This window comes from Rattus rattus, chromosome 12 (genome assembly GCF_011064425.1).
Source record: "Rattus rattus isolate New Zealand chromosome 12, Rrattus_CSIRO_v1, whole genome shotgun sequence".
In the NCBI taxonomy this organism is placed as follows: domain Eukaryota; kingdom Metazoa; phylum Chordata; class Mammalia; order Rodentia; family Muridae; genus Rattus; species Rattus rattus.
In genome coordinates, this window is record NC_046165.1 from 92,288,934 (window position 1) to 92,306,964 (window position 18,031).

The 18,031-nt window shown below is 42.9% G+C and overlaps 1 protein-coding gene across 1 annotated transcript in view; it reads left to right on the forward strand.

Annotated features, from left to right (window-relative positions):
* The window catches only part of Lrmda (leucine rich melanocyte differentiation associated), a 605,248-nt gene that overhangs the window by 497,398 nt on the left and 89,819 nt on the right, over positions 1-18,031 (forward strand). The gene's annotated exons all lie outside the window — the stretch shown is intronic.

Here is an 18,031-nt window from a genome sequence, read left to right on the forward strand (position 1 = left end):
AAGAATTCTCAGCTGAGGAATAACAAATGGCTGAGAAGTACCTAAAGAAATGTTCAACATTCTTAGTCATCAGGGAAATGTAATTCAAAACAACTCTGAGATTCCACCTCACACCAGTCAGAAAGGCTAAGATCAAAAACTCAGGTGACAACAGATGCTGGCGAGGAAGTGGAGAAAGAGGAACACTCCTCCATTGTTGGTGGGATTGCAAACTGGTAAAACCACTCTGGAAATCAGTCTGGAGGTTCCTCAGAAATTGGACATTGCACTACCTGAGGACGTAACTATACCTCTGCTGGTCATATACCCAAAAGATGCTCCAACATACAAAAAAGACACATGCTCCACTATGTTCATAGCAGCCTTTTTTATAATAATCAGAAGCTGGAAAAAACCCAGATGTCCTTCAACAAAGGAATGAATACAGAAAATGTGGTACATCTACACATTGGAGTACTACTCAGCTATCAAAAAAAATGACTTCTTGAAATTCATAGGCAAATGGATTGAACTAGAAAATACATCCTGAGTAAGGTTGCCCAATCACAGAAAAACACACATGTTATGCACTCACTGATAAGTGGATATTAGCCCAAAAGCTCAAATTACCCATGATACAATCCACAGACCACATGAAGCTCAAGAGGAAAGATAACCAAAGTGCAGATGCACTTCTTAAAAGGGGGAACAAAAATATTCCTAGGAGGGGATATAGAGGCAAAGTTTGGAGCAGAGACTGAAGGAATGGCCATTCAGGACCTGCCCCACCTGGGGATATACACATATACATAGCCACTAAAACTAGACAATATTGATGAAGCCAACAAGTGCATCCTGACAGGAGCCTGATATAAGCATTTCCTGATAGGCTCAGCCAGAGCATATCAAATACAGAGGTGAATGCTAGCAGAAAACCATTGAACTGAGAACAAAACCTCCATTGGAGGAATTAGAGAAAGAATTGAAGGAGCTAAAGGGGTTGCAACCCCATAAGAACAACAATGCCAACAATCAGAGCTCCTAGGGACTAAACCACTACCCAAAGACTACACATGGACAGACCCAAGGCTCTAGCTGTATATGTAGCAGAGGATGGCCTTGTTGGGCACCAATGGAAGGAAAAGCTCTTGGTCTTACCAAGGCTGGGCCCCTCAGTGTAGGGGAATGCTGAGGGAGGGGAGGAAAGGGGTGGTTGAGAGGGGAACACTCTTATGAAAGAAGAGGAAGGGCATGGGATAGAGGGCTTATGCCCAGGAAACCAAGAAAGGGAATGACATTTGAAATGTAAATAAAAAATATCCAATAAAAAAGTGGGAAGCAATGTGTTTCTGCACATAGAGCATTGGGGGAATTCCAGCCAAATTCCAGTACCTGGTGATAAGGCAGTGCTGTTTCTCCCGGGCAGTTTAAGACCTGCTGTCCTTATTAGGTAGAAGACCATGGAAGGATGGGCATTTTAGAGGTATCCTTTATTACATAGTCTTCATCACAAAAAGTGCTATTGTCAAACCATCCCTATTTGATGGGTTGGCAGACATTGTTCTAGTCGTCTTAGTGCTGATTACAGCAGGGGATAACACTCTGGTACTGTCTGTTAGGCCCATCAGGCAACAAGGCAGGCCAAGGTAAAACAGATGAGCATAAGTTGACAACAGATTAAAAATAGTGGAGGAAAGTCCATTAATAATTCTCATATTTAGGACTTGCCTTCCGCTCTACGCACCAAATCTGCAACATTTAATCTCTTCTCTGAGAGACTGGCCTAGAGAACCTTTCCCCTCTGAGTGATAGGCTGGGATTTTCTGAGACAGAACATTTGTCTGTCAGGGCCCACGGCTGCTCTGATGATTTACCCGCCGTCAGATGATGTTGGTGTCCGGTTGGTGATATAGCCTTGCTGGATATGGGGAAATTTGTTAGCTTTAGCTTTGACAGGAAGATAATTGCTGATGGTTAACAGAACCGAGCCAAATCCATTGGTTTTTTTTTTTCCTGTAACTTGAGTATGGGACCAGTTTTGAGAACCTTATTTTTTTCTGTGTAAACTATAAATTTCAGGTTGGGGGGAGGGGAGAGAGAGAGGAAGAGAGAGAGAGAGAGAGAGAGAGAGAGAGAGAGAGAGAGAGAGAGAGAGAGAGAGAGAGAGGCAGGAGAGAGAGAGAAAGAAAGAGGCAAAGATAGAGAGATTAGACTTTGACATAAATGTACCAGATTCTAGGATTTCTTTTCCCCCCCTTCCTCTCTTCTCCTTTCCCCTTCCTCTTCCCCCTCCCTCACCCTCCCTCTTTCTTTTGTGACAGTTCCTTCTCTGTGTATATTTCTATCTCAACTGTTCAGGCATGTATCACCATACTTAGCTATCTCATTCTTATTTTTCTAATAGCTGTATCACACCATTCTGAAAGAATGTTTGTTACCTAAAGGAAAAAAATAGAAGAGATTTGAGTGCATGTATACTAAGGGTACCCTGGAATACTGGCACTGGCTGGTCACTTGGTAAAAATATTTCTCTTTAGTGGGACGTTGCTTCTGAGAAGCCTCTTCTGAGAGTCCATAAATCTGAGCCTCCATTCCAAGGTCTATCAGTTTGCCTTCCTGGTGCAATCAAGCGATTGGCTCCACAGCACCTTGTAATGTCTGAGCCCTGAGGGCTTCCTGTAAAAGTCTTAAAAGGATGAGAAAAATGCTCAGAGAATCCCAGAGGATGCTCCTGTGCTTCAAAGAGTAGTAGTCAAAAGAGTTAGAAGGAAGACAGACTCCAGTGGTTTCCTTAGTAGGGGGCAAAGGGCAGATCATGTGATAATTCAAGAGCCTCTAGGAGAAGCATGGAGAAATAGAACTGTCATTGCTCTGTCCCTAAGAAACTGAAGTGTGATGCCTCACTTTGGAGCCCTTTGGACATGGGAATGATCTGCACAGCAGTCGCAGCATACAGGACCCTGGCTGGTAGGAATGTTTGCTTGATCAAAGCAGCCTATCTATTTGATCTTTGTATCTGCAGGTGTGGTACACTAAGGGTACCAGTTCACATCTCCTTTTCCATGAGCTGTGGGAGAATTTTCACCTTACCGCAAGATGCTTGGAAAAGGGCAGACGTGTGGAACACAGCAAGGGTGCCATCTGATAAGTATTGTGATTCCTTGGGGATAGTGAGTGGAATACCTCACTACCTGGAGAATTCTAGTCCTTGTACCTGCAGAAGGGAATATTTCAGAATCATTGTGGTAACATAGAACACTGTCCACATGGTCCCCTACTTGTTTGGGACTATATGTAGATGGTTACAGCATTTAGAGGCTGAACTTGAGACCTTTCCTCATTTGTTACATTTGTTCCATGACCAGGTACCCATAACCCCTTGCCAACAGCTGTTAGCTCCCCGAATTTTCCTTGAAAGCTTTGATCGGGGTTCTGATCCTTGCTTTTACAGTGGTACCTCAGGTGATTTGGGCCTTCCAGTTCCCCTCCTTAACAGCATTTACCACAGTCTGAGGAGCAAAATAGAAGCAGAGAATTTAATGTTGGAGCTGTGGTTTGTGGTGAAAGAGAAGAAAAATTTAAGAAAGTTCTGATGGCTTAATAAAATTAAGGGAATGGCACACACAGGGAAGGACCCCCACCCAGCTGTACTTCCAGCTTGTAAAAAGAAAACAGCTGAGGAATCTCCAGCTCATAAAAAGCAATAAATATAAGCTTCTGCAAATGCAACTAAAGGCGGGTCCAGGCTTCATACCAAGTAGGCAGTCAAACTTGAAAGTGTCATCCATGTCTTTCTGGCTTCAGTGTCACAGAGAATACATCAGAAAAGGGGTTGTGGAGTTTTCCTTTATCAATCACAGAAGAGAACTACTGAGGCTAGGCATGTGGCATGTCTGGAGGTCATTTATGGAGGTCCTGAGAGACCATAGCATAAGTCTGTGAAAGTGAAGCCAGGATTGCATTGAAGGCCCTAAGATAATGGAGAAGCCAGGGCCATGAGACATCTGCCTGAGAGAGCTGCAGACAAGGAGTAGAAACAGCCTAAGAAATAGAAGTATGTTACACACACCAAAGGTAGAAGCGTAACCTTCCTAACACTGCGATCCTTTTATACAGTCCCTCATGTTGTGGTAACCCCCACCACACACACCCCCAACCATTAAATTATTTCATTCCTAACACACGACTGTAAGCCTTCTGCTGTTATGAATCATAATGTAAATGTTTGATATGCAGAATATCTGATATCTGATACCAAAAGAGGTCATGACCCACAGATTGAGAATCACTTAGATTCTAAGCCCTCTGACATCAGACATAGAGCTACAGGATTTGGAGTTTGCTCTGCTGGGTTTCAGTCTTGCTTTGGTCCAATATTTTCTCCCATTTGGAGTTGGAGTGCTAATATGTATGCTAATTGTATGGTGGAAGTATGTAGTTTGCTTTTTTATTTTACAGGGGCTTGTGTTTAAGAGCTTTAAATCTTAAGAGATTTTGAACTTTGGACTTTTATATAGTCTTGACATTGTGAAAGTCTATGGTGACTCTTGAAGTTGGGCTTAATGCATTTTGACTTATAATATGGTCATGAGCCCATGTAGGTTAGAAAGTAGGATGTTATTATTTGAATGATAATGGCCCCGATAAGCTCATATGTTTGAATACTTGGTTTCCAGTGTAGGAATTCTTTGGGAAGGACTAGGAGGTATGGCTTTATTGGAAGAAAAGTGTCACTGAGAGTGGGTTTTCAAAGGACTTGTACCACTTCCAGTTAGCTTTTTCTTTGTTTCACCATCACAGACTATAACCCCCACCAAACTCTAATCCCCAATTTAAATACTTTCTTTCATAAATTTCCTTGGTCATGGCATTTTATCACGGCAATGTCAAAATAACCAAGCGTCTTACCATTATTAATTACACTGCTCACCGAACGCTTGCATCTTTGTTACTTAGAAGCTGGTAAGCCTCACCAGGATCAAGGTAGTCTGTTCTACTTCTACACAGCCTGACATTAGCCTTTGTACACAATGGTTCCTATTGTGCCGAGTGAGAGAGTGAGAGATGAATGAAGATAGAGGTTGACCATCCATGTGCATTTCCTGGACTGTTATTCTCATGCCTGGGAAAGGGCTCAATTTCCCTTAGTTAGTGTTTTATGTAGGCCTGTCTCTGTGCATTCATATCGTTTAATCCTTGGATTATTCTATGATTGTGCACCCTGGTAGACATTGCCAGGCATTTGAAGTGATATTGTTTGCCATATCTGGTTCAGTTACAGTGATGGGTGTTGAGGTTGTTGACACTTGCTTTCCTAAGGTTGCTAACAGCTTCCATTGGAAATAAGGTAGGTCTTGTTTAGGTTTGAGTGACAGGTGATGGGGGTGTGTGGACAGTGTCAGGGAGCTTGGAATCAATCCCAAGGTGAGCCTGAGGGTCAGAGAGGATGGGCTCAGAACATATAGCAGAAGGAGATAGAGCAGAGTTAGTGACTCAGAGGACACAGATCTGAAGGGGTTTTGCTCCTTCCCTCCTAGCAGAGCAGCCTATAGCAATGGAGGTACAGACGTCATACCACTAGGGGAATTGCTAGCAAGCCATTCTGCTGGATTGAAGAGTTGTTGCATATTACTAAGTAAACCTTTCCTGATTCCTTCCTGAGGGCAATTATTTAAGAGGCAGCTATCTTTTGTGAAATGTTCTTTCACCTGCCGGTCATCATGTCCATTTCTACTCTCTGGACAGCAGGGTACTGACCTATTCTGTGTGTTTGCCTGGCTTTCTATGGGCGACCTCTGTTCCTGCATGATAAATACACATTTGAAAGTATTGATTTGCTGCTTCCCACTTTGAAAAGCTTAAGAAAGCTGACCTCTGCTCATTGTGTCTGACTTGAATTTTTTCAGGCTGACCAATCGACCCTTGGAAAGGCTGTGAGCTGCTACCTGTGCTCCTTGAGGGCCTTTTCGGGAGACCATGGCTACCATGGTAGCTGTTTTGTGGCAAGTGCCCGAGAGAGGGGCCTTTTAACAAGACAGCATGCATCTAATGACTTTTAAATAGCTTATAGGGAGAGGAAAATCTCCATTGTGGAGTCTAAGAACGTCCCTCAAGGGAGGTGCCATTTCCAGGACTGTCTAAAAAAACCCAAGGTCCTCTCTGCTCCGTAGATGATGCTATGTTGTGCTTTCTAGTTGCACCCTCCCTGCCTCCAGCCCCCACCCCAGCAATTCTTCCTCATTTTATTTTCTTTCCTGGTTTTTACCACGGTGTGACCTCGTGTTGTATTTTTTCTGAATGACAATGAAAGTAATTGAAAATATTGATTGGCAGTACAGTTAAGTTGTCAACACAACCATTTAATTTGTCAGGAGGACTTGTTAAATTGTCAAAAATCATATAAAAAAACTCCTTCAGTCACTGATGATATACATTAGAGAGGTTCATGAATCAAATGGGCCATTTTGCAGATAAGTGTTGAAGAAAAATTCTGAAATTATTTGCTTCAGATATATTTGTGTTCTTCTTTCTCTCTGTGTCTCTTTCTGTGTTTGTGTGTGTGTGTGTGTGTGTGTGTGTGTGTGTGTGTGTGTGTTTCTCTCTGTGTCTCTGTCTCTCATTCTCCTGTTGTCTCTCATCACACTATACAAGTATTGGAATGATGACATCACATCAAGTCAAGGTAAAGTAGTGATACATTTTGAGTAGAAGGTTCACCAAAGATACCAAGGCAGAATTAAGGTCATGTATAGCAATTATATTGTGCTATTCTGAGTCACACCTTGAAGTTAATAGGACAAAGACATGGGGTTATGTTTTTCCTTATGTGTAGGGTTTACAATAAGCATCTGGAGATTGTGTTTTGGCTTTTGACCTTGGGGAAAGCATCTTCCAGGGACTCTGTTTTGTTGGCTCCACCAACCCAGACACCAGGGACACTCTTGTCCTGTGCTCACTGCTGCTGCAAATTTGATTCTGGAAGGGTAGCTCCTTAGAGACATTGAACAGTCAGGGCTAGTAGGCCCAGAGATGCAAAGAACTTGACCCTTGTATCAACTGGCAAGTTAGAATAATTCACACAGCATTCTACCCAATTTGGTTTATGACTCCTTGAGTATAGAGCCCAGCTCAGGGATAGAACAGAGAGTGTAGTGCTAGGATCAGTCCTGTGGCCATGGTCCAAAGACTGTTTACCATATTAGGTAGACTTCCCACTGTAAGTTGGCATGCAGCTCTGGGAGATGATAAATGTCTTCTAGAACCCAGCTACAGCCTTGATTCCAGAAGGAGGACTAAGTCCTGACACTTCAGATAGAGCTTACAGTGCACAGTTCCCTAGGTGTCTCCATGTTCTTTGGTCTCTCCGTTCTCTGGAAGTTGGTTCATAAATTTGAGTGCAAAATGCTCGCCAAATCCCATGCTGAAATCCCTTTTGGAGAGAAGCCAAGATGGAATTCTTAACTCTAAAGAACTCTATTGAGGGGCTGGGATTTAGCTCAGCGGTGCAGAGCGCTTACCTAGGAAGCGTGAAGGCCCTGGGTTCGGGTCCCCAGCTCAAAAAAAAACAAAAAAAAAAAAAAAAAAGAACTCTATTGAGTCCCAGGAGAGGCCAGAGGCCATGAGTCCCAGAACAGGTGAGGGAGTAAGTAGTATGTTGACCAGCATGCACCACTGAGAACGGCAGCATCTGAGAGAAGGGTCTGTTTTGTTTAGCAGGGCTGGGGAGGAAGAGCCAAATGGCACTTGAACTTCAGTCAATCAGGAGTGCTTACCTTGCTCGTTTCTTGGGTCTCTGAGTCTCATTTGTTCTTATCCTGGGCATTTAAGTGGGGCTGAGGTCAATGGCAAAATACACAGAGACCTGCAGGGCTTATCCTACAGTTTCACTCAGACACCTCTGAAGGACAAAAGAGGTTTGGATATCTGAGGCCTTTTAATACTTCCTCCATCATACAAAAGCACTACTTGAAGCCAAGGCTGGGATCTTTGCCATGACCAATTCAAAGGTCATGCAATACATCTGCTTTGCTCTTTCTCCTTCCTGTGGTCATTCAGGGACCCAGGCTTTGTGGACCTGGCTGCTTTGACAGTCCCTTAATTGCTCTCCATGTCTTCATGATGACTGGGGCCTGTGTTCCATCACACAGAACAAAGAGAGTCAGCAGGAACTACAGTCATCTTCTTTTTAAGGACTATAACAACAACCTTATACATAATGCCTTCTTGGTACTCCATTAGCATGATCTTTATCACATGGTATCGCTAAGCTGCAGGGGCAGCTGGGAGATGTAGTTTCTAGCTGAACTGTCAAGTACTTTTCTTGTAATTCTCTTTATAATTTGCCATAGGCATCTTTGCTTTGGCTATTTTCCCCTTAACTTCCACTGAGCAACAATTCCTTAGAATTAGCACTTAGCATCTCATCACCAGAGCACCAGTGCTTGTAGCAAAGCCTAGTACATAGGACTAGTACTTTGCTGGGTGTAGAAACAAGACAGCATATGAATGACAACATGGGTTGCTGAAAGCAATCACAGTTGGGGGACCCCCCCCATCCTCTTGTGTCCCCCATATTGATTTCTGCATTTCTCTAGGTTCAGCAATATCATTTATTGGCTGTGCTGAGTTCAGCCTGTGCACCGGTGCTTGGCTTCGATGCTTCGCAGTCTTTGAACCCAAGACTCAGGAGATGAAGGGCTATTTCATTAATCCTTGCACCAGTTAGCCTCCTTATCGAAAGGCCCAGGCCTAGCCTTTGTTAGGGACAACAATGAGAGGGGCCTTTAAGAAATCTCCGGCGGGTGCCGAGCCATTGCAGATTAGGTCAGCGGAACTGCTGCTAGGTTGAGCGTGATGGATGAGCAGGAGAATGAGTTTCTGCTGCGCGGCATTGTGAAATCTTTTCATTGTCACCAACGGGCCTATGAGGAACTGATGAATGAGGGAGCAAGTGTCAGAAACGCCCTTCCTTGCCCCAGTACAGTTTTAATATCTCCCTGAGCTACAGGATGAGTATTGATAAAAGTAAAGTTTAAAAATAGCCTCGGAGTGATGGGTAGCCGTGATTTAAGGAGAACAGCAATGGGGTTAGAGAAGGTTCATTTTCCTGAAAGTGCATGAAAGGGAGTGAGCAGGAGAGAGAGGAGAGGGGAGGAGAGGCAGGCTGAGCTGGACCACGAGGGGAAAGAGCAGGAGGCTTTTCTGAGCAGCTAATGTGATGAGGATGACGAGGGCTTTGATGGATGAGCTAGATCCATCTGGTCGCAGTATATGTAATAAATAGCTGTGCTCGGCTCTGACCTCTCCCACTTACCAGACACATCTTTCTCTTTTGGGGATATCCAGGAGGGAGCTTCCATTAGAGCAAAGAACCCGTCATGAGCCAGAGCTGGGAATGTTTATGGGCTTGTGCAGAGGGCAAAAAGGAGATGGTATCCGAGTTACAGGTTTATAAACTAAAACTGCAGCCCATGCCTTGCCAGAGATGGCACTGGTGACAGAAATGTATTTTCATGGCTGTGGATGCCACTGCTGAGGGTGAAGATCGGGGGAGGATGGAAGGAGGAGGGCAAGCGTGTGGGCTACATTCCCTAGAGTTGGTGAGGGAGTACTCTGGTTTCTGGCTTGCAGTGGACCAAGACTTCCTTTAATTTCCTTTCTCTTCTCTGCAAGCAGCTGTTAGACCAAGATGGGGTCCATAAGTAGGTATATGATTCCCAGCTAGGGTAGCTTAGGAATGGAGTATTCTAGTCAATTCAACTTTCTGTTACTTTGTTGGATCATTATAAAATATACAGGTTTGTGTGTCGGTGTTAGTCCATTATTTTACACATAAGTGACTCTTTTCTTCTTCTGAGGATATTAAATGGATACAACTCAGGTGGTAAAGTGCTTGCTGGGCACGCATAAGGCTCTGAGTTCAATTCCCATTCACTCAGGTAGGATGTCAGGCAAGGTAGTGGGTATCTGTAATTCCAGCGCTGATGAGAGAAGGATGATTCTGGGAGTTCATGTCTTAAGAAATAAGGTAGAAAGTGATTGACGAAGATACCTAATGCCAACCTCTGATGCCCTCGTGCGCACGCGCGCGCGCGCGCACACACACACACACACACACACACACACACACACACACACACACACAGAGCAAGATTTCCATAGTGTCTTCCCTAGGCAAGATTTACATAGTGTCCTGGTGTAAAAAGATTTGCCTTGCCTCTCTAACAGACATCGGTGTTGATATAAAAATTGGGGAGGGTAATTAAAGTTTTATGGAATCATATTCAAGAAATGAAGAAGGCGGAAATGAAGTGGACCACTGAATTGAACATCTGGAAATGGATTTGAATGGTAATATGAGTTTGCCTTTAAGAGTTAAGTGGAGGATTTGAGAGCTCAGCAACTTGCATACATTCTGAGAGTGGACAGAGAGTCTTAGAGAACACCTGTCAGAATACCTGCCACCCTGCTAGCCCATCCCGATGTCTCACCTGTTAGCCCATTCTGCATGGAAGAACCACTTGGGCAGCTTCCTAGGGTAGGAAGCCTGCTGCTACATGGTGTGTTCAGAGAGGGCTGGGGTATGACTTGGTTTGCCCTACTTGATAGAAGACTAGTCACCATGCAAAGAAGTGGGGCAAGCATGTTCAGCCTAACGTAGCATGGGCAGAGTCAGAGCTACCCGACTTTCTCATGGTGACATTTGCCTTTGGTAAATCTGCTTCAGGGTGTTGACCCTCCACCTAAAACCAAGCACATTTGTACATGCCCTTGCATATAATTCAAGGGGGCATTTTTGGACTCCTTATCGAGTCAAATACTCCACTAAGTGATCATGAAAGGTTATTGTATGAGATGACACATGTGGACAGTCCTCTGTTTATATGTATGCCTATACGTATACATTATGTGTACTTGCTTTACACATACCAAATGATTAAGGACATTCAACACATTCTCAACTGAGTAATGACTCAGTTGTAGTCAGTACTAAAGAAGTCCTGAGACTCTATCTGCGTTGAGTATCTCATCTGTGAGTCATGTGATTTAACAGCTTTGGCTGCCTCTGCTTACCCAGAAGTGCATTCACCACAGACTCCTGCGGACATTATCCTCTCATAAGAAAGGATGAGAGACTGTAGGCTGTTCAAGTGCAAATATCTGGTGGAACTCAGCCACAGAGTTTTGATTGTCTTTGCTCTCTTCCCATCTCCCTCATTCTCTTCCTCTTATTGGCTATGAGTCTGTTTGACTACATGTCAAAGGCTCCCATGTGAGACAGTGCCTTCTCTCCACAGTATGCACACATGTTGTCTCATCTTCACTCAGAACTCAGATCCTTCAGTTTAGTAGTCTAAGCTGAGATGAAATGGAAAAAGAGGCTCTGGAGGCAATTCACCCCTAACTGTGAATACACTTAACGTCCCTTCAGAATGGCTTTATTTAGAAGAGCCATTCCAACCCCCGTCGGTTTTCAGCTGCTGAATGTGGGTACTATGGCAAAAGAAGGAGAAGGGGGAGGAGGAGGAGGAGGAGGAGGAGGAGGAGGAGGAGGAGGAGGAGGAGGAGGAGGAGGAGGAGGAGGAGGAGGAGGGGAGAGAGGAGGAGGAGAGGAGGAGGGGGAGGAGGGGAGGAGGAGGAGGAGGAAGAAGAAGAAGAGAAGAAGAAGAAGAAGAAGAAGAAGAAGAAGAAGAAGAAGAAGAAGAAGAAGAAGAAGAAGAAGAAGAAGAAGAAGAAGAAGAAGAAGAAGATAAAAATAAGACTGGCTACAGGAAAGAGCAGCTGGAAAGATAAAGGGTGATAAATTTGAGTATTGTTCTTTATGTAGGAGCAGCTTGCAAAGATTTGAAGGCAGAAACCAATATCAGGCACTTGGGGCAGAAAAGGGGGGAAACCTCATGTTCCAATTTCGCAGTTTGCCCAGCTGGTACAGAGGAAAGTGGCTGTAATCAAATCTGAAGGCATGAACCTAGCATTAGAACTGAAAAGGAGGGCCCTCCCTCCTTGTAAGAACATAATAGTCAAGCTTTGTGAACTGTAGGGTGGCTCTGTTGTACCTGTGTTGTTGGTGTTGTTGATTTGGTGTTGTTGTGTTGTTGTTGTTGTTGGTAGTGGTGGTGGTGGTGGTTGTGGTGGTGGTGGTGGTGTTGGTGGTGGTGGTGGTGGTGGTGGTGGTGGTGGTGGTGGTGGTGGTGGTGGTGGTGGTGGTGGTGGTGGTGGTGGTGGTGGTGGTGGTGGTGGTGGTGGTGGTGGTAGTGGTGGTGGTAGTGGTGGTAGTGGTTGGTGTTGTTGATGTTGGTGGTGTTGTTGTTGTTGTTGTTGTTGTTGTTGGTGGTGGTGGTGGTGGTGGTGGTGGTGGTGGTGGCAGCAGCAGTGGTGACAGCGGTGGCGGTGGTAACAGTGATGGTGGTACTCACTTAATGGAATAGTAGCAGAAAGGAGCCAGGGTAAACAAAAAGAATTTGTCATCTTCAGTATTTTTCCTCTTAAGAAAATAACCTGTGTTATTCAAGGAGGAAGCAACTTAGAAAAAGGACAAAAATACTTTGAATACTCCTTCAAGCCCTCCAATTAAAATTTCCTCATATTTTAATATATTCCTTGGAGCAGCCTACCACTTTTTAATATAGACTATTTATATTCTGCTTTTGTAGTTGGTTTTGTAACATATGCATTTTCCATGTAATTATATATTCCTAATGAAAAGTACTTTAATGTCTACCTAATATTCTTGTAGCAAGGTGCTCTCTCTCTCTCTCTCTCTCTCTCTCTCTCTCTCTCTCTCTCTCTCTCTCTCTCCTTTGTTTGTTGCCTTACTTGTCATTCAGGTCCAAGGCATACCTGTTTCCCTCTAGGTTTTTTGTTCCTATATCTTGAATCCTCCCAGAGGAGTGGTTAGTAAGAATGATCAGCTCATGGGGTCCCTGAGACCTACAGCCACATTGCTTTGTTAAGATGTTATCAATCAGGCTTGCACCCCAAACAGGGTACTTACTGAGGCATAGGCACTGAGAATCACAGGAACCTCTGATCTTTAAAATTAATTTTTAAATTGGCACTTAAATTAATGGCACTTTTATTTTGGCATCTGTGTGTGTGTGTGTGTGTGTGTGTGTGTGTGTGTGTGTACTTGTCTGTGTGTATGATTCTATTTTGTATTGTTTTTCTCCCCTCCTTTTCCCACTGCATTCTCCTCTTCTCCCTCCTTCCAAACTCCTTTCCTCTCCAGCTTTGTGCTACACATTCCATTATCATCTACCTCCAAGATCTTTTCCTCAACTCTCATGGCCCACTTTCCCATCTCATGACCTACACAAACACACACCATGTATAACTTAGATTCTGCATGTGAGAGAAATCATACAGTATTGGCCGAAGTCTGGATTGGTTTGTTTAAAACTATCATCTCTGGTTACGTACCCTTTCTTGCAGATGTCATGATTTTATCTTAATTGAATTCTATTATGTAGCTGTGCTACATTTCCTTTGTTGGCTCATCCTCGGATGGACATTTAGGTTAAAGAATCAAGAGGTCAAGGGAGTAGAGATGAGAGGGATGAGAAGCCCATGCTGAGGCTGTTTCAGAACATTTGCCCACACTTCCCTAAGTGTACACAGTTTGCTCAGACTCTTGCAGTGAGCACCGCACTTTGGGTAGCTCAGGTGGCAGGACTTGGTTGTCTCAAATTTCTTGGGGCTGACATCTAAGATCAAGGTGCAGGCAGGGTTGCTCCCCTTTGAAGCCTATGAGGGAGAATGTGTTCCAGGCCTCTCCTGTAGACAGCTGTGTGTCTTTGAAGTTTATGGAGAGTTGAAGCTTCCTTTTTTGTCTTTGTGATTATGTGCGTTTCTCTGTATCTGTATCTCCCCTTTATGTAAGGATACCAGTACAACTGGATTAAGCTTTATCCTACTATGCTAAGTATTCATCACAACGGCAAGGACATATTTCCAGTTCATGTCACATGCTCAAGTGTTAGGAGTTAAGAACTGTACATACAAACTTTGGGGATAGGCATAGTTACATTTATAGCAAAAGAGATCTCTTTGATACTAGGGATTGAATCACTTTATATTAGCCCTATGAGGAACTCACCTCCCTTCCTTGGGTCTAGGTTTCATCCTTTTTAAAATGAAGTCAGTAGTCTAGAGAAAGCCTTCTCAAGGTGGAGGTCCCTAGACCAACAGCATCAGTACCCCTGGGAAACTTGCTAGAAGTGTAGATTCTGAGATCTCATGTTAGAAGTAGTAAATCAGAAACTCTTGGCCAAGGGTTGGCAGTTTGAATTTTATCAAGCCACACTTGTGACTCTGATATCCAGGATTGAAGTAGGCCAAGCTGGCCTCAAACTCATGATGCAGGTGCCAACAGACCAGTTTTAAGCTTATATAGCAGTATTGACTAATTCTAGTGTTCCCTGCATCCTGTATGTCCGGAGAAATAAGTTCACTTAAAGTAGTGTTTATTGATCAAGTGATTGTATCAGGCTATAGCCCAAGTTTTTGATAGTACTCCTTACACAACAGTAGGGCTTTTGTTTCTGATGAGCTTCCACTTGACCCTTGGTTATTCTTATTTCCTGAGGAATTAGTCAAGACTTGCAAGTTGGCTTGGGCCAGGGACCTAGATATAGAAACATCCTGTTATTGATGTGTGGATTGTGTAGGAAGGTCTAATGGAGACCGTTGTGGAGTTCAGGGAAGACCAATTACAGAATTAATTCATTAGAGGCCAGCTACATGCTGTTTATATCTATTTATTTATTTAGGCTAATGTCTTTTGCTTATCTTCCCATAACCATGAGTACCTGTCAATAGCTGATAATGTACTTGAATTTCCCTCAGTGTATTAAAGTTTTAATATTGTATATTTTATGATGGGAACAAAAACATAAATGATGATTTATGTTTTATGTTGGCATTTTGATAATTCAAGTCTTATTTGTGCTTGGAAATAATATAGCTATCTGTGTCACAAACTGGTCAGTTGGTTCTCTCCTTATTTGATATGGCCAAATATACTTTTCCAGGACAATCTGTCTATGTTGGTGATCATGTAGTAGAACCAAACTGACATCAAATGCTTTGCACCTCACTTCTCTATCACTAATACGGGCTAACGTCCACTGTCTGTCTGTCCTTCAATCCCTGAAGGCGTCTTATTTGCCTGTTCTTCTTGCTATATTTTGTTGGTTTTCTTTGACTATGACAACTAGGGGTCTTGATTGTTATGGGGCCTGTGTGGTTTCTCTCAGTGAAAAACCATGCTAATGGGAGATTCTACTGGGTACCAGAGCTCCTGGGTTTCCAACTCAGTTTGTTGAATCATAGTGAGTTCAAGGAGGTCATATTATCCTTCCTTTCTTTCACTTGAAGTGCTTGCGTAGATTGAACAAACAGCTCTGATACAGCTTTTTGAGTCAGGGGAGATGCACAAAATCTAGAAGTTGTGGATATGACAGGTTTTTTTTTTAAAGTAGAAGGTATTGTACTGATGCCAGGCATCTGTACACAGCCATGCACATTTGAAATCTTTGTCCATTCAGATTAAAGATCTCTTCATTATTCCCTTTAAGTCTACATGCAGAGCACATATGCAAATGTACGTGGCTAATGGTGGTGGTGTTGGGCTTGTGTCCATCCTTCTTGCTTTGGGGTGCCGTATTTTATTGCCTCGAGACATGGACCTGGTAATGATCACCACTGATAGTTACCACATTTTATTAATGTTATTTTTATGATCCTGCAGGAGATAATTAGGACTGGATTGGTTTTTTTTTTCATTTTCATATTGTGAAATTTCAAGCAAATGGTGACACAGTGGAGAGGGGAGGGATAGCTCAGGGAAGGAACGTGTTACAAATAAACTCAACCCAGAAACCATATTTAACATGGATTAAAATTAATGTAGCCCTGTGTTCATTATTTATATCTATTATGTGGAAAATATGCTACTGGGATCTGAAGACTCAGACGTTAAGAAAGGCTCCCTTTCTTCCCTTGGAAAATATCCAATTAACACACTGTCCAGAGGGAAGAAGTTGGGGAGGGGTAGACAGGAAGCCTTTTCTTTCATTTATTTATGTTAAAATCTTCATTTAATTCCTAACATTTAATAATATCGGTCATTGACTGGATTGAGTTAATTAGCTTCTTTCTATGAGTGTGAGAGTGAGTGTCAAGCCACTGTGTTCTGCCACAGACTTACGTTTTATTTCCCTTTAATATCTGTTCTTAGGCGGGTGGTTCTGGGCTTCAAGAAAACATCTCTCCATATATAAAATGATCAAAATAGTGGACTTAGAAATGAAATTTATTTATTCATATGTTTATTTCATAAGGCTTTAAATTCTTCCCCGAATCATTATCCGTGTTTTTAAGTGAGTTTCCCAATGACACCTTGATGCTTGTGTGCCATGTGCTTTGAGTCCACTCCAACATCCTTTTTCCATTTCCCCGTCCCCTTCCTGATAGTTTCCTCCCCCAAGGGAATTTATCTTCTACTTTCATGTCACATATATGGCATGCACATATGTGTGTGTGTGTGTGTGTGTGTGTGTGTGTATGAGATAAAACTTTCTGAATCTGGTTTATTTTGTTTAACACAGTGTCTACCCTTTGCATCTATTTTCCTACAAAGGCTACAGTTTCATTCTTCTCTGACTGAAGGAAATTCTGCTGTATGTGTATACTTTTTACTTACCCATTCAACTGATGATGGATATCTAGGCAACTTTCCTGTCTTAGCTATTGTGATTCTTCAGTGAACATGGATGTTTGAGGCCTTAGATATCTTTGGGTAGATACCTAAGAAAGGTAGAATTGGATTATTTTAGTTCTAGTTTTAGTTATTTTTGTTCGTTTAGTTTAGTTTAATTTTTTGAGGCAGGATCTCATAGCTCAGGGTGGCCTAGAGTTTGCTGTGTAGCTGAGAATAACCATGACCTCTTGATGCTCTTGCCTCTGCCTCTGAAGGATCACCTATGTGTACCACCATGCTCAGCTCTCATTCTTAGCCTTTCGAAGACACTGTACTATACTGTACTTTCGTGACTATATTGGTTTACATTCCAACCTGCAATGTATAAAAGTTACCCTCCTAGAACACACATGCCCATCACTGTGTCTTGTTGGTTGTTCTCTTGATGAGGGGTGTGCTTCCATGACCAATAACCAGACTTCTGTAGAAGCTACCACCTGGTGCAGGCATGACTTTCGTTACAGAGACAAAAAGGGATTCTGACTGGTGATTCCGATTAGGAGCAGAAAATTCATGGTTTGAATCCCAGTTTTCACTTGTATTGCCTGGTAACTATGAGGAGCTTCCTTTGATCCATTTAAGACCCAGTTCCCTGAACAGTGGTCAGTACCTGTCAGAGATGTTGCATGGAAAGCCTTTGGCATTATGCCTAGGACCTACCAGGCCTTTCAGTATCAGTAATTATTGTTGTTTATATTGCCACTCTCATAATGATGATTAGTAATTTCATTAAGTCATAAAAAATGGTGCTTGTTATGTAAGTTAGATTGGGACAGGGCTGTCAAGATTCAGGGCCAGAGCCACTTGAAATGAATTAGAAACAGCAGAGATGTGTTTTCAGGAGTATATTTTATGCCTACAAGTTAGAACTAACAGTTAAGATTTCTTAATTGTTTGGATGAGGTCTACATGGATGAATGGTTGTCCAAATAACACGAATGGGGCTCTTTAGCCATCCAATATTAAGGACTTGGAGGGTGAACAGGAACCAGACTCTGCCTGCTAAACTCTAAGATGTTAAGGCTTAAATCTACTCAGATCCCCTTTCCTTCCCACTTTGCTAAACAGCTGGAAGAACAGTGAGCCACAGCTTTTCTCATGATGACTTTGTAAGGGGCAAAGTAACTGCGAGCTCCAGGGTCCTGCTTAAATGCCAGTCAAACAGGCAAAAATAGAATCCTGCATTAGTTAAGGTTCAGGCTGTTTTTAATAATCTCGGTGCTGAAGTCTCTATCATCCTGTGATCGGCATTGGGTTTGTGCTCCTTGATTGTGGGAAGGCAGTGAGTGAAGC